Source organism: Equus quagga, chromosome 13, assembly GCF_021613505.1.
Source record: "Equus quagga isolate Etosha38 chromosome 13, UCLA_HA_Equagga_1.0, whole genome shotgun sequence".
Taxonomy (NCBI): Eukaryota; Metazoa; Chordata; class Mammalia; order Perissodactyla; family Equidae; genus Equus; species Equus quagga.
Window position 1 is genome coordinate 40,191,875 of NC_060279.1, and position 17,315 is coordinate 40,209,189.

General features: G+C 37.3%; 1 protein-coding gene across 1 annotated transcript in view; it reads left to right on the forward strand.

Annotated features, from left to right (window-relative positions):
* Nucleotides 1-17,315, forward strand: part of LOC124250186 (uncharacterized) — a 32,914-nt gene that overhangs the window by 2,294 nt on the left and 13,305 nt on the right. The gene's annotated exons all lie outside the window — the stretch shown is intronic.

Below are 17,315 nucleotides of genomic sequence, written 5' to 3' on the forward strand. Positions count from 1 at the left end.
AGAACTTCGACTAAAAGTACATATGGTCTTTTGAAGATATTTTCAAAAAAGGTTAAAAGAACCGAGGAATAAATTAAACTCTTGCAAAACGAGAACTTCTTTTGAGGGATAACCACACGAAAAGTAGGTCTATCAGTTTTCCCCTCTTAAAGGAAAATCTACTTCATTTATTTTTATCAAATTACAGCTAAAGAAATTCATAGGGAATTTTGTTCTTGCTATGCTCCAAACTCTAAAAAGAATGTTGGAGAATTGATTTTACACTCTTGAAAAGGGCTCTGGCTTAATACCGTTGTTGACAATGTTTTCCCTCTATTTTGTCTTCAAGAAAAACAAAAACCAAAAGCCCTTCGTTTTTTTTTTTTTTTTGGAACATAATCAACTCATTGAGAAAGTTTATAAACTTTAGCTGTTCAGGGTGAATAATTAAATTGAGGACTCATGTAACCAATCCCAAACTCAAGAAAAATAACAAGCCCAACTTCAGAGTTGTAAAGAAAATCCTATTCCAAACAATACACAGCATCAAACACTTCATCAGCAACATGGGCTGCTAACCAGAATGAGAACGGGAGAAGACAGGTCTCATTTGTGATGGAAGTGATAAGGCTAATACAAAAGCAATGTGGAAACTTACCCACAATTTTCTACAAAAGGATTTTAGAACTGGATTGTGTGTGTGTGTGTGTGTGTGTGTGTGTGTGTGTGTGTGTATGTGTGGGATGTCTAAGGAGAATTTTGTTAATATTCCCCAAAGGTAATATTAAAACTGTTACCCACCCCTCTGTCCACATGCCTACAACCTTTAGGAAGCTGGTCTGAATTCTTGATGTGGAAACTGAAGTTTGGAAAAGCAGGTCAATAATTCCCATTAACATTATTGATGTTAACATCTTGTCTCATCAACATATGCTGCCTTGAAGATTAAAATGTTTAACATTTACATTAACAGCTCTTATACTGCTTTGAAGCATATATAGCCTTTGTAGAAATTTTTGAAAATGAAGAATAATACAAACTGAAATTAAAATCCTATCAGCCAGAGAAATCACTGTTAACAATTTGGTGTATTTACTCCTTGACATTTTTTCTTCAGTTTATTCTTTCTTTGCTTTAAGTTTTATATTTTGAGAAATTTAAGACATATATGGAAACACTAAATAGCTCTATCACTCAAAATGAATAACTGTTGATGTACTGTGATATGCGGCTAAAATTTTTCACAGGTCATAATTTTTTAAAATTATAAAATGTAGTTATATAGTTTCATTTAAAAGAGAAATATAACTGTAAAGAAAAAGCTAAAATAGTTTTGATTATTTCCAGTCACTTTCTTCCTTTTCCACCTCATTCCCAGAATCAAATAAAATCATGAGTGCCACATACAGTATCTCATTTTACTACTACATGCCATTTTTGTATATACATGCGCCCAGAGAAATAAATAATGTTGGTTTATGTGTCCATTTCTGCTTTCATGGATGGTGTCTATCTATCTATCTATCTATCTGCCTATCCACACATACATATTATGGGTATATATACATAGATGTATTATTTTTGGTGAGAAAAATTGACCCTGAGCTAACATCTGTTGCCAATCTTCCTCTTTTCTTTTCTCCCCAAAACCCCAGTATATAGTTGTATATCCTAGTTGTAGGTCATTCTAGTTCTTCTATGTGGGATGCCTCCACAGCATGACTTGATGAGTGCTGTGTAGGTCCATGCTCAGGATCTGATTCGGTGAAATTCGGGTCACCCAAGTGGAGTGCATGAACTTAACCAGTTAGCCATGAGGCAGTTCCCCACAGATATGTATTTACCTATACCATTTCATTATTTGCACTTAACAGTAAGCTTTTCTGATTTAGTCATATTGGTACATTTGTAAGTAGATCAGAGTAGATCAGCCTTTTCCCCTAGTTTTTTATAATATTTTACAATGTGTGTGTGCCTGTGTGTGTTGCAGGTGGGTAAGAAGTCAGAGAGAGGGAGAGAGAGCATAAGAAAAAGAAAAGCAAACTACCTGCTTCAAGATGGGAAAAAAATGCCAGTGGGAGTTCATTTGTGTGTTAAATTATGTATAATAGATACATTTTATAAACTTCCATTAACTCCTGTAGGGGCTGATTTTTATGACTCCATCCAGTAATTTAAGACACATTGCAAAAATATTAAAATTCATAAAACACAGGGCTCAGGAAGGTGAGAGCAGGATTTGAAGATAAGTCATTTAACAACAATAGAGACTTTTTTACAATAAAGTTCAGGAAACAAAACAGAGAAAGTGTTTAACGTATAAAACAGTCAATTTTACTTTCATCCTTCACCTCACTAGGATTAGTCAAAAAAAAAAAATAATAAAGCTCTTTCTTTAACTTACTGAGACATAAACATTCAACTTTCAGTTGGTTGTTATCAACATAGAGAAAATCAATTCACAACAAGCACCTGAGTAAATGAAGAATTTTTATAAACAAGTAGTTACTCCATATTTCTGATTTCATATTTTATTTTTCAAAGAGGGTACTAATGTTACTCTTTGTTCAAACTATTAGAAACAATGTTGAAAAGACCATCTTCTACTTTTGAGCACAAGTGCGAAGGATTCTCTTGGAATAATACTCAGAAGAAGAGTGCTGGTCACAGGACGTTCTCATCATCAATTTTTTGTTGTTGTTGAAGAAGATTTTCCCTGAGCTAACATCCATACCAGTCTTCCTCTATTTTGTATGTGGGATGCCTCCACAGCACAGCTGATGAATGGAGGACGTCTGCGCCTGGGATCCAAAACCGCAAACCTGGATTGCCAAAACAGAGCATGCAGGAATTTAACCAGTGGCCATGGGGCTGGCCCCCTCGTCATCAATTTTGATAGAAACTTCCAGAGTGAATAACCCATTTGAATTGCCACCAGCAGTGAGTGGAAAGACATGATTGCACATCCAAGTCAAAATGTGGTTGCCAGCATTTTTAATTATTGCTAATCTGATGGGTAAACAGAGTATTTCATTTTAATTTTAATTTGCATCCACACGATTTTTGGTGATGTTCAGCAACTTTTGAACTATTCTGTTTTTTTGGCATTTAGATTGTCTTAAATTTTTTTTGAAATAACTTGGATGTATGAAAGAGTTGATAGATAGTACAGAGTTCCTGTATACTCTTGGCCCAGATTCCCCTAATATTAACATCTTACATGATCAAGGTACATTTATCAAAACTGAGAAATTAACATTGGTACAATAATATTAAGTAAACTGCAGACTTTATTCAGATGTATTTGGATTTCTCTGCTTTTTTCATTAATGTCCTCTTTCTGTTCCAGGATCCAGTCCCGGATCCCACATTAAATTTAGTTGTCATGTCTCCTTAGTCTTTGCCAATCTGTGACAGTTTCTTGGTTTTCCCTTGTATTCCATGACCTTGAAACTTTTCAGATTTCCTTTTGAGAGGTGGTCTCTATTGCATGATCAGCCTCTGGGGCCACCTGCCTGGAGTAAGTCCCATTTCCTTCACTTACCTGTTGGGGGAGCTTATCGCGTTACTACACCATCTTGTGCTTCTTCGGTTCCTTCATCTGTAAAATAAGGGTAACCAGCCTCAATGGTTATTGTGGAGATTAAGTGAGTTTAATACAATAGAATACACAATATTGAGTGTCATGACATTCTCAAGATGACATGCTCAGAGTTTGAAAATACCACTCTCTAGTTAAGTAAGCTCTACACTTCAGGAAGAAAAAAATGGCACATAGGTCAGTTAGCATGGCACCCACGCTCTGCAGTTTCTCAACACATTCAATTACAGGATTTTTTTAACACATGATACAGTCTAAGACGACATGCAAGAACTAAGGAATGTGCTGTGATAATCAGGGGAGTGGGAGAACTTGAAATGCTCAAGGCAGGGAAAATATTTTAAAGTTCAGCTAAATTCAAATGAATATCTGTAATGTTTGCAGGTAGCATTCATTTGAAAGAATTAAAAATATATGTCAAGTAAAATATAAAAGAAATAGTTTGCTGACAATATGATTGTTTTTCTCAGTTGGCATTTTGCTCAACATTTAACTGTAATGAGGTTAATTTCTTCAGTAATGGCACATAGTACTCACTCAAGATGTAACGAAGCCGGCTGGCCCGGTGGTGTAGTGGTTAGGTTTGTGCACTCTGCTTTGGTAGCCCAGGGTTTGCAGGTTCGGATCCCTGGTGTGGATCTAGTACCGCTTGTCAAACCATGCTGTGGCAGCATCCCACATAAAACAGAGGAAGATTGGCACAGATGTTAGCTCAGTGAAAATCTTCCTCAAGCAGAAAGAGGAAAGATTGGCAACAGATGTTAGCTCAGGGAAAAACCTAAAAAAAAAAAAAAAAAAAAAGAAAAAGAAAAAAAGAAGAAAAAAGAAAAAAAAGATGTAATGAAGCTATTTGTATTATGGGATAAATTACCTGGTCATAGCATTTACTTCTTTATTGATTTTTAAATTTATTGATTAATAAGAGATCTTTGTATATTTTACATAGTAATCCATTTTGGTTATATATAGCAAATATTTTATTCAATTTTTCGTGTCCCTTTTATAATTATTTTTGGTGTTTTGTCATATGTGAATTTTAATCTCTGATGTAGCTGAATTCATACTTTTCTCCTCTATTGTTTGTATGAATTGTATTATGCTTAAGCAAATTTTCCCAATTTCAAGCTTAGACACTTGTCTAAGAGTTTGAAAGTTTTAGTTTACAATCCATCCGATGTGAGCTTTTTGTATATAATTGGTACAAAGTAAGTATAAATATTGGGAAAGCTATCTGTCCCCAAATGTTTACTGACTGTTCTGTCCCTTCTCTACTGATTTAGAGTGTCACAGCCATCGTATGTCAGTTCCCATCTTCATGATTTGGCTCCAAAAATCGCTATTCTGTACCACTAAAAATAAATAAATTGATTCCTACCATAACTTACTCTTTATTATTATAGCTTTAGATTTCTTCCTGATATCTGGAAGGGTATGATCTTCCTCTTAGAACTTTTTCAATTTTGTGTTAGCTATTTTTCGTAAATTTACCTTTACAAATGCATTTTAGAAAATTCTTGGCTATTGTTATTTTGGATGTTTCTTTGGTCACTTTCTCTTTCTTCCCCTTTTGGGGTTCTAATTGCACATATGTTAGACCACAACTCTTGGATGCTATGCACTTCAAAATTTTTAACCTTTTAAATTTTTTTTTGTTTCATTTGAACAACTTCTATTCTCTATGTTTGGTTTCACTATTTCTTTCTTCAGCTGTGTCCAGTTTACATATAAATCAGTCAAAGAAATTCATCTATGATAAAATGTTTTTAATAGTCTCCTTTTGATTCTTTTTAAAGTTTCTACTTTTCTACTGAAATTCCCCATCTGTTCATGCATGGTGTTCATTTTTTCAACCATACCCTTAATCATAATTATTTTAAAGCCTCATTTACTGCTTGCAACAACTGGCTCATCTCTGAGTCTGTTCTGTTGATTGCTTTATCTTGACAATGGGTCATCTTTTTTCTTGCTTTTCTGCATGTTTTGCAATTTCTGATTGAATGCTAAATATTGTGTGTAGAAAAACAGAAGAGCCCAAGGTAAAAAATATTTACACCAAGAAATGGGCACATCTTTTCTTCTGTCAGGTCAGTGGGGTTAGTTAGAATAGTTAGTAGTAGGGGAGCATGGTTGGTAGTTGAGCTGGATTTGTTTTTTTTGTGTGTCTATCCCTGTCTTTGGCACATGAAAGTTTTCAAATTCTGCCAGCAGTGGGCTGCTGTTGCCTTGTGCTTAGCTTGGATTCTGGGATGCTAGAGGGTTTTTCTCAGTGTTCTGGACATCCCCTCAAACCCAGCTTTCAGAGAACCTTACATGCCTACAACACAAAGAGAATCTCTCTTCATGCTCTTGCTCCTGCCCTACCAGTAAACTGATGTTTCCTATTCTTTGATGCAATGCTCGTGGTAGGGTGAAGCTCCTTATCAGTTCTTCTTGTCCAAACTTAGGCAGGGCCTGGGTGCCTGAACTTCTGGGTTGGACCTTCTCTGCATTCCTGCCCCTCCCTTGGTGGTGGCTAAACTCCGCTCATGTCTTGGGCAGGAGATTTTCCTGCTCCTCCTCCAGTGGTAGCAGAACTCTGCTTTACGTTAGTAGATGATCCTGGCCGTCTCCTGTGGAAGATGACTTTTGCTTCCACCTCGCTACAAGAAACAGTAAATTTTTACCCCTTTACCAAAAACAGTGGATGTTTATTTAGGTCTTTGGGATGACGAGGTTTGCTTCTTCTGCTTCAGTGGCTTATGGCTGTTGCTTAGTGTGAGTGAAAGATCTGAGGAATAGGGTGGTGTTTTACACCTATCCCCTCACAGCAGCCAATCACCTCCTGCATATCTGCCCCAATGAGCTCTCTCCAGTTTCCTGCCATGTCCCCAATCTCTCTCAGGAGCACCAAGTAGGGGATCGTGGAGAAGAGCTGGTGAGCAAATATGAACTCTCCTTGTGTCAGGAGCTCCCACTTATTCTAAACTGATGTGGTAGGCAGTAGACCTTTTTCTCCCTAATATTTTAGCTAATTTCTTCTTATCCCATTCTATGGTGGAATCCCTATGAGCATCTCATGGAGATCCTTCTCCCTTCTGATAATAAATGTCTGCTGTTTGGTCTCATATGAAGCTCTCCTAGGTTGGGGAGCACGTATGTGATAAGAGTCTGTTTCTCTAAGTGATTTCCTGATGTTTGTGTGGTGCAAATACATGAGGCATCCTGCTCTATATTTTACCTCATAGACAGAGTGGGAAGATGTGAGCCAGAATCACAATTTTTGCAGTTCTTGAAACCTTCTGTTAGCTTCAATGCATGTGTAACAGTAGTAATTATCCTCTATTTTACATTTCTGATTAAACAAACTCATGCTTTTACTAAACTACTCAATTTGAATCCTCTCTTTTTTTCTCGGTGAGTCTAGCTAAAGGTTTGTTTATCTTTTCAAAAAAACCAAGCTTTTAGTTTTGTTGATCTTTTCTATTGTCATTTTAGTCTCTATTTCGTTAATTTCACTCTGATTTTTGTTATTTCCTTCCTTATACTAACTTTGTCCTTACTTAGTTCTTCTTTTTCTAGTTCCTTGATGTGTAAAGCTAGGTTGTTTATTTGAGATCTTTCTTTTTTCTTAATATAGGGGCTTATTGCTATAAACTTCCCTCCTAGAACTGCTTTTCCTGAATCCCATAAGTTTTGTTATGGTGTATTTCCTTTTCATTTGTCTCAAGGTATTTTTTGGTTTCTCTTGATTTTTTCTTTGACCTAATTTTTGTTCAACAGCATGTTGTTTAATCTCCACATATTTGTGCATTTCCACTTTTCTTTTTGTACTTGATTTCTAGTTCAATATCATTGTGGTCGGAAAAGATGCTTGATATAATTTTAGTCTTCTTACATTTATTAAGAATTATTTTGTGGCCTAATATCTGATCTATCATGGATAATGTTTCATGTGTGCTTGAGAAGAATGTGTATTGTACTATTGTTGGATGGAATGTTCTATAAATGTCTGTTAAGTCCATCTGGGCTAATGTGTAGTTTAGGTCCAATGTTTCCTTATTGATTTTCTATATGGTGGATTATCCACTGTTGAAAGTGGGGTATTGAAGTCCTCTACTATTGTTGTATTATTGTCTGTTTCTCTCTTCATATCTGTTATTATTAGCTTTATATATTTAGGTATGTCTATGTTGGGTGCATAAATATTTACAAATGTTATATCCTCTTCTGGGATTGCCCCTTAATTGTTATATGATGACCTTCTTTGTCTTTGTTACAGTCTTTGACTTAAAGTCTATTTTGCCTAAGTATAGCTACTTCTGTTTTCTTTTGGTTTCCATTTGCGTGGAGTATCTTTTCCCATCTCTTCACTTTTAGTCTGTGTGCATCCTTACAGCTGAAGTGAGTCTCTTGTAGCCAGCATACATTTGGGTCTTAGTTTTTTATCCATATCAGCCACTCTATGTCTTTTGATTGGAGGATTGAGTTATTTATATTTAAGTAATTATTGCTAGCTGTGGACTTATTGTTGTCATTTTGTTAATTGTTTTCTGGCTGTTTTGTAATTCCTTTGTTCCTTTCTTGCTCTCTTCCTTTTTGATTTGATGATTTTTTTTTATTGAGTTATTGATAGGTTACAATCTTGTGAAATTTCAGTTGTACATTAATGTTTGTCAGTCATGTTGTAGGTGCACCACTTCACCCTTTGTACCCACCACCCACCCCACCTTTCCCCTGGTGTCCATTAAACTGTTCTTAGTCCATAATTTTAAATTCCTCATATGAGTGGAGTCATACACAGATTATCCTTCTCTCGCTGGCTTATTTCACTTAACATAATTCTCTCAAGGTCCATCCATGTTATTGCAAATGGAATGATTTTGTTCTGTTTTGCAGTTGAGTAGTATTCCATTGTATATATGTACCACATCTTCTTTATCCGTTCATCTGTTGCTGGACACTTAGGTTGCTTCCATGTCTTGGCTATGGTAAACAGTGCTGCAATGAACATTGGGGTGCATAGGACTTTTGGGATTGCTGACTTCAAGCTCTTTGGATAAATACCCAGTAGTGGGATGGCTGGATCGTATGGTAGTTCTATTTTTAATCTTTTGAGGAATCTCCATACTGTTTTCCATAGTGGCTGCACCAGTTTGCATTTCCACCAGCAGTGTATGAGGGTTCCTTTTTCTCCGCAACCTCTCCAACATTTGTTGCTATTAGTTTTAGATATTTTTGTCACTCTAACAGGTGTAAGGTGATATCTTAGTGTAGTTTTGATTTGCATTTCCCTGATGATCAGCGATTATGAGCATCTTTTCATGTGCCTATTGGCCACCTGTATATCTTCTTTGGAGAAATGTCTGTTCATGTCTCCAGCCCATTTTTTGATTGGGTTGATTGATGTTTTGTTGTTGAGTTGCGAGTGTTCTTTATATATTATGGATATTAAGCCTTTGTCAGATATATGACTTGCAAATATTTTTTCCCAGTTAGTGGGTTGTTTTTTTGTTTCAATCCTGTTTTCATTTGCCTTGAAGAAGCTCCTTAATCTGATGAAGTCCCATTTGTTTATTCTTTCTATTGTTTCTCTTCTCTGAGAAGGCATGGTGTCCTAAAAGATCCTTTTAATACTGATGTCAAAGAGTGTACTGCCTACGTTTTCTTCCAGAAGCCTTATGGTTTCAGGTCTCACCTTTAGGTCTTTGATCCATTTTGAGTTTATTTTTGTGAATGGTGAAAAAGAATGGTCAATTTTCATTCTTTTACATGTGGCTGTCCAGTTTTCCAGCACCATTTGTTGAAAAGACTTTCTTTTCTCCATTGTATGCCCTCAGCTCCTTTGTCAAAGATAAGCTGTCCATAGATGTGTGGTTTTATTTCTGGGCTTTCAATTCTGTTCCATTGATCTGTGCACCTGTTTTTGTACCAGTACCATGCTGTTTTGATTACTGTAGCTTTGTAGTATGTTTTGAAGTCAGGGATTGTGATGCCTCCCGTTTTGTTCTTTTTTCTCAGGATTGCTTTAGCAATTCGGGGTCTTTTGTTGCCCCATATGAATTTTAGGATTCTTTGTTCTAATTCTGTAAAGAATGTCATTGGGATTCTAATCGGGATGGCGTTGAATCTGTAGATTGCTTTAGGTAGAACGGACATTTTAACTATGTTTGTTCTTCCAATCCACGTACATGGAATGTCTTTCCATCTCCTTATGTCGTCATCCAATTCTCTCAGAAAGGCCTTGTAATTTTCATTATACAGGTCCTTCACTTCCTTAGTTAAATTTACCCCAAGGTATTTTATTCTTTTTGTTGCAATTGTGAATGGTATTGCATTCTTGAGTTCTTTTTCTGTTGGTTCATTACTGGAGTATAGAAATGCTGCTGATTGATGCAAATTGATTTCATACCCTGCAACTTTGCTGTAGTTGTTGATTACTTCTAACAGTTTTCCAATGGATTCTTTGGGGTTTTCTATATATAAGATCATGTCGTCTGCAAACAGCGAGAGTTTCACTTCTTCCCTCCCTATTTGGATTCCTTTTATTCCTTTTTCTTGCCTGATTGCTCTGGCCAGGACCTCCAGTACTATGTTAAATAAGAGTGGTGATAGAGGGCATCCTTGTCTTGTTCCTGTTTTCAGGGGGATGGCGTTCAGTTTTTGCCCATTGAGTATGATGTTGACTATGGGTTTGTCGTACATGGCCTTTATTATGTTGAGGTAGTTTCCTTCTATGCCCATTTTGTTCAGAGTTTTTATCATAAATGGCTGTTGGATCTTGTCAAATGCCTTCTCTGCATCTATTGAGATGATCATGTGGTTTTTATTCCTCAGTTTGTTGATGTGGTGTATCACATTGATTGATTTGTGGATGTTGAACCATCCCTGTGTCCCTGGTATGAATCCCACCTGATCATGATGTATGATTCTTTTGATGAATTGCTGAATTCTGGTTGCCAAAATTTTGTTTAGAATTTTTGCATCTATGTTCACCAGTGATATTGGCCTATAGTTCTCTTTTTTCGTGGTGTCCTTGTCAGGTTTTGGTATCAGCGTGATGTTGGCCTCATAGAATGTGTTAGGAAGTGTTCCATCTTCCCTAATTTTTTGGAATAGCTTGAAAAGGATAGGTATTAAATCCTCTCTGAAAGTTTGGTAGAATTCCCCAGGAAAGCCATCTGGTCCTGGGGTTTTATTCTTTGGCATGTTTTTGATTGCTGTTTCAATCTCTTTCCTTGTGATTGGTCTGTTCAAATTGTCTGCCTATTCTTGAGTGAGCTTTGGGCGATTGTAGGAGTCCAAGAATTTATCCATTTCCTCTAGGTTATCCATTCTGTTGGCATATAGTTTTTTGTAGTATTCTCTTATAATCTGTTGTATTTCTGCAGAGTCTGTTGTTATTTCTCCTTGCTCATTTCTGATTTTGTTTATTTGAGCTTTCTCCCTTTTTTCCTTTGTAAGTCTGGCTAGTGGTTTGTCAATTTTATTTATCCTCTCAAAAAACCAGCCGTTTGTCTCATTGATCCTTTCTACTGCCTTTTTCATTTCAATAGTATTTATTTCTGCTCTGATTTTTTTATTTCTCTCCTTCTGCTGACTTTGGGCTTCATTTGTTCTTTTTTCTCTAGTTCAGTTAGGTGTGCTTTAAGGTTGCTTATTTGGGATTTTTCTTGTTTGTTAAGATGTGCCTGTATTGCGATGAATTTTCCTCTTACTACAGCTTTTGCTGTATCCCATATGAGTTGGTATGGCATGCTATCATTTTCATTTGTTTCCAGGTATTTTTTTTATTTCTTCTTTAATTTCTTCAATGATCCATTGCTTTTTCAGTAGTGTGTTGTTTAGTCTCCACATCTTTGTGCCTTTCTCAGCTTTTTTCTTCTAATTAATTTCTAGCCTTATAGCACTATGATCTGAGAAGATGCTTGTTATTATTTCAATTTTTTTAAATTTGTAGAGGCTTGCCTTGTTTCCCAACATATGGTCTATCCTAGAGAATGTTCCATGTGCACTTGAGAAGAATGTGTATTCAGCTCCTTCAGGGTGGAGTGATCTATATATGTCTATTAAGTCTAATTGTTTTAGTTTTTCATTCAGCTCCACTATTTCCTTGTTGATTTTCTGTCTGGATGATCTGTCCATTGATGTGAGTGGGGTGTTGAGGTCCCCTACTATTATTGTGTTGTTTTTAACATCTTCCTTTAGGTCTGTTAATAGTTGCTTTATGAATCTTGGTGCTCCTGTGTTGGGTGCATAGATATTTATAAGCGTTATTTCTTCTTGATGAAGTGTCCCTTTGATCATTATATATTGTCCCTCTGTGTCTCTCTTTACCTGTCTTATTTTGAAATCCACTTGGTCTGATATGAGAATTGCAACACCTGCCTTTTTTTCCTTGCTATTTGCTTGAAGTATTGTCCTCCACCCCTTCACCCTGAGTCTGTGTTTGTCCTTGGGGCTGAGGTGTGTTTCCTGGAGGCAACAAATTGTTGGATCGTGTTCTTTAATCCATTTTGCCACTCTGTGTCTTCTTATTGGAGAGTTCAATCCGTTCACATTGAGAGTGATTATTGATGCATGTGGATTTAGTGCTGTTAATCTGTTGCTCATTATCTTGTTTTCCTGCATTTCTTTTCCTGTTTGCTTTAGACTACCCACTTAATACTGCAATTTCTTATGCTGGGTTTCTTAGATTTTTCCTTATTTATGATTTGTGACTCTGTTCTGTACTTTATTTTAGCGTCTACCTTGAAGTTTGTATTTAGAATCTCGTGTATAATATAGACTATTCTCTGGTGGTCTCTTACTTACTTGACCAATACTGATTTAGACCCTTTGCTCTTCCCCTCCTAAATAATTATTTTCATTGTTTATTCCAACTCGTCTTATTAATTTGTAGTTACAGTGCTAAGATCGTCCTTGTTTTGGTAGTTTCCTTACCTTTACCCTAATGCTCTAGTTGAATATTTGCTATCCTGTTCTGGTTCTACCCATCAGTCTCCCTAGTCTGTGGATTGTGTCCCCTTTCTCCCTTTTTTCTTTTTTCAGGTATGAGAGCCTTCTTGAGGATTTCTTGTAATGGAGGGCTTTTGGTTACAAATTCCCTTAACTTTTGTTTGTCTGGAAAAGATTTAATTTCTCCCTCATATCTGAAGGAAATTCTTGCTGTATAGAGTATTCTTGGCTGAAGATTTTTTCCTTTAAAGCTTTGAATATGTCACTCCATTCTCTCCTAGCTTGTAGGGTTTCTGCAGAGAAATCTGCTGACAGTCTGATAGGGGCTCCTTTATAGGTTATTCTCTTTTTTTTTCCCTTACTTCCCTGAGTATTCTTTCCTTATCTTCCCTTTTTGCCAACTTTACTACTACGTGCCTTGCAGTAGGTCTTTTTACATTGACAAATCTAGGAGATCTAAAACCTTCCTCTACACACATTTCTCCGTTGATCCCTAGATTTGGGAAGTTCTCTTCAATAATTTCGTTAAGCACACTTTCTGCTCCATTTTCCTTTTCCATATTCTCGGGAATTCCTATGATCCTTATGTTCTTACTCCTCATTGAATCCATTGTCTCTCGGAGATTTTCCTCATTTTTTTTAATTCTTAGTTCTCTTTCTTCCTCTGTCTGGTGCCATTCAGCCTGTCTATCTTTGATTATGCTAATTTTCTCCTCTATGTTGTCTACAGGGGCATTCAGGGAATCTGTATTCTGTTTTATCTGGTCAATTGTGTTTTTCATCTCAAGTAATTCTGTTTCATTCTTCTTTATGATTTCAATCTCTTTTGTGAAGTAACTCCAGAACTCGGCTTGTTTCTCTATCTTTCTCTCTACCTCATTGAGTTTTTTGATTATAGCTGCTCTGAACTCATTTTCACTTAGTTTACTTACTTCCAAGTCCTCAGGACTTAATTCTATGTTTTTATTGTTTTCCTTCTGGTCTGGGGCTTTTATAAATTGCTGGATGGTAGAGGAGCGGTTTTTTCGCATGGTGGTAGAATTCAGTTGCAGTTACAGCCTGTCGCCACTAGGTCGAGAGCGGCATGTTAGCTCTCCGCCTTGGGGCAAGATGGCTGCGCCCACTGGCTTTGCCGGATGGGGGGAGAAGGGGCTGTTACTCACACGTGCTGGTCTGGGTTCAGATCAGTTCTGTTCTCTGGTCTTCCAAGGTCCTTGATTTATGGGGTCCCCGTGGATGGAAGCTTTCCCCCCGTCGGGTCTCCACTGAATCAGCGGCAGGAGTCCTAGATGATCCCCCGGTCACGCAGCCCCTCCCCCACTCCTTCCCGACCAGCGCCGCAGCGATCGCAGACTTTAGGGGACGGAGCGATGTTCTCTCCTACCGTTCCAGCGCCTCCGAGGGTGTAAGCAAGGTTTATGATCTCTGCCTTCTTGGTATTGTAGGTCTCTAACGAGCTGGCATTATGTTTATTCTCTGAAATTCAGTTCTTCCAATCTTTTGTTGTATTTTGTAGGGGAGAGAATCCCGGGTCAGCTCACCCGCCATTTTGCTCCGCCCCCTTCCTGATTTGATGATTTTATGCTGTAGTATGCTTAGATTCCTTTCCTTTTATCTTGTGTGTATCTACTATATATTTTTGCTTTCTGGTTCCCATGAGGCTTATATAAAACATCTCATATTTATAATTGCCTATTTTAAGCTGACAATAATTTAACTTCAAATGAATACTAAATCTCTACATTTTTACTCCCCCCATTTTGTTTTTGATGTCAAAATTTGTCTTTTTACCCTGTGTTTCCATTAAGAAATTATTGTAGTTATAGTTGTTTTTGATACTTTAGTCTTTTAATCTTCATACTAGTTATAATTGTTCTACCCACCACCATTACAACATTAGAGTATTCTAAGTTTAACTATATATTTACCTTTACCAGTGAGATTTATACTTTAATATGTTTTTCTATTTCTAATTAGCATCCTTTCATTTAAGCTTGAAGAAATCCCTTTAACATTTGTTATAAGGCCAGTGTATCAGTGATAAACTTCTCCAGTTTTCACTTGTCTGGAAAACTCTTTATCTCTCCTTCAATTCTGAAGGACAACTTTGCTGGGTAGAGTATTTTTGGTTGGCAGCTTTTTCTTTCAGTACTTGGAATATATCATGACACTCCCTTCTGGTCTGCAGAGTTTCTGCTGAAAACTCTGCTGATAATCTTATGGGGGTTTCCTTGTATATAACAAGCTGTTTTTCTCTTACTGCTTGTAGATTCTCTCTTTGTCCTTCTGTTTCAACAATTTAATTATAATGTATCTTGGTGTGGTTCTCTTTAGATTCATCTTTTTGGCTACTTTCTGGACTTCCTGGATCTGGAAGTCTGTTTCTTTCCCCAGGTTAGGGAAGTTTTCAGCCATTATTTCTCTGAGTAAACTTTCTGCCCTTTTCTCTCTCTCTTCCCCTTCTGGGACCCCTATAACATGTATGTTGGCCCACTTAATAGTGTCTCATAAGTCCCTTAAGCTATCTTCGCTCATTCCATTCTTTTTTCTTTTTGCTCCTCTGATTGGATGAATTCCACTGCCCTGTCTTTGGGCTTTCCGATCCTTTCTTCTGCTTGATCTAGTCTGTTGTTAAACTCTTCTATTGAATTTTGCAGTTCAGTTATTATATTCTCCAACTCTGTGATTTCTGTTTGTTACTTTTTTATATTTTCTATATCTTTGTAGAAATTTTTGCTTTGTTCATGCATTGTTCTCCTGACTTTGGTGAGCAGCTTTATAACTATCGTTTTGCGCTCTTTATCAGGTAAATCACTTATCTCCATTTCACTATGTTCCATTTCTGGAGTTTTACCTTGTTCTTTTGTTTGGAACAGATTCCTCTGCTTCTTCATTTTCCTGGCCCCTCTGTGTTGATTTCAGTGCATTACATAAAACAGCCACATCTCCCATTCTTGACTGAGTGGTCTCATGTAAGAGATGAACCTTATTATTCAGCTGGTCCTGGCTCTTGGTTGTATCTCAAACCTTTGTGATTTTCCAAGTCACCTTCTTTGTTCTTAGCAGCTCCCAATAGTTGAGGGTGTGCTTAGACCTGTCAGTCCCCAAGGTGAAGATATCAGTTAGTACCTACATGCAAGCTTATTGGAAACTGAACTCTCAGGTGGCAGCTTTTAAAGTGTGTAAATAGACCTCTTTCAGGGGAAGACTGGGAGATGGGTGCTTGTGTCTTCTCCCTCTGTGCTGAGCCCTGAGATGGACAGCCAGTTAAGATCTGTTTCTTTGATTGCTACTGTCCTGTGGGACCTGTGAATGCAAACACCCCTGGCCACCAGAGCCAGGCGATCAAGGCTATGTGTCTCCTAGGTGGCAGCTACAAAAACCAGGGCACCAGGCATGTGCACAAGCTTCTTCCAGTTTGCACCAGTGATCTGAATTGGGCCAGAAGGAGAATGTGGAGATGGTGCCTGCCAGCATCCTTGATCTCCAGGCAAGATTGCAGTTAGCCTATAGATGTGTGTTAAATTAGAAGTCTGACCCTTAGGCAGCAGCTTTTAAAGTGTGCAAATAGGCTTCTTTTAGGAAAAGACTGGGAGATGGTTGTTTCTGTCTTTTCCCTCTGCACTGAGACTTGAGGGGACAGCCACAGTAAGTCCTCATGAGCCTGTTGAGAACTGCTTTTATTTGCTATAGTCTTGTGAGTTTCATAGACTCTAGCCTTGTTGGCTTTCACATCTGGGTGTTTTGGGGCCCATCCTTCAGGTGGAAGTCTTAAATGTTGGGATGCTAATTGTTGAGTCCAAACCCTTTGTTCCTCAGGAAGAAGCTGGAAGTTATATAACCCAATTGTATGTTGCTGTGCCAGCAGTGAGGTTTATGGAAAGAGTGTGTCTCAGACTTTTCTACAGATTTCTATGTGGGTATTTTCTCATTTGCCCAATGTATAGAAGTCACTCAGTTAGTTTCTGGGTTTCTTTCAGAGAGAATTGCTCTATCTGAAGCTGTAGATTCAGTATGTCTTTGGGAGGAGGTGAGCTCAGGAGTTTCCTATGTCACCATCTTGGACCAAAACCTGGGTTAATCTTAAAAAAATAAATTCTTCTTATCACTTTATCACTGCTAACTGTGCTTTGGGCCACTCTATGAGAATTTTTTAAATTAGGACTCAGCAATGTATGCCCTGTTGGCCAAATATAACTCCCCTACCTGCTCTTGTAATAAAATTTTAATGGAACACAATCATCTCCATTCATTTGCATCTTTCCTGTGGCTGTTTTTATGGTACAACTTCAGAACTGAGCAGTTGTGACAGAGACTATGTGGACTGCAAAGCTGAAAATGTTTACTATCTGGTTCTTTAAAAAAGAAATTTTTCATTAATTGCCCTTTGCATTAACTTGTTGATTTTTTCTAGGAATCATTAAAATATACATCCACTCCAGTATACCAAGAAGCTCAATTCCACAAGACTGAGGTCTATGCTGACTCCATCTTCTGTTCAGAATATTATTCAGCCACACCACTGTTGCTTCATCCCAAGACATTCATCACCTCTTCCTTCTGAGTATTCTTTCTGTGGCTAATGACGATCGTGTCAAGAGATTGCAGTCCTGGGTATTAAATGATACTCTGACTAATTACAGGGATGAAACAGAGGTTTAGAGTCAGGCTCATTGGTTGTTAGACATTGTAGGGAATAGAGAAAAGAAAATTCAGGTCCCTTCTCAAAAATCTTAAGTCATAAAGACTAAAAATTAAGGTCACATCTAGAAAGTCTTAAAAATCAGTTCTTCATGTCCCT